The 305-nt window shown below is 40.3% G+C and overlaps 1 pseudogene; it reads right to left on the bottom strand.

Annotated features, from left to right (window-relative positions):
- Nucleotides 1-305, bottom strand: part of LOC104993586 — a 38,244-nt pseudogene that overhangs the window by 28,331 nt on the left and 9,608 nt on the right.

Below are 305 nucleotides of genomic sequence, written 5' to 3'. Positions count from 1 at the left end.
GCCTACCAGGCTCCTCCACCCATGGGATTTTCCAGGCAAGAGTACTGGAGTGCGTTGCCATTGCCTTCTTCGTGGTCCCTCTAGACTTGCCAGATACCTCCAGGACCTATGAGTAGTAAACCTCTATTTCAATTTCTCTCCTGGTCTGTTGTTGAACATCAGCTCACCTTATGCTCCACTTAACAAGGGCAAACTTAAAATATATATATATATATATATATATAACAAAATACATATAATGGAACATATTCAGCCTTTAAAAAGAAGGAAATCCTTCCATTTGTGACAGCATAGGTAAGCACAGA

The sequence above is a fragment of the Bison bison genome, unplaced genomic scaffold (assembly GCF_000754665.1).
Source record: "Bison bison bison isolate TAMUID 2011002044 unplaced genomic scaffold, Bison_UMD1.0 scf7180017864240, whole genome shotgun sequence".
NCBI lineage: Eukaryota > Metazoa > Chordata > Mammalia > Artiodactyla > Bovidae > Bison > Bison bison.
Note: the sequence above shows the minus strand (reverse complement) of the source record. Positions and strands in the feature narration are given on the sequence as shown.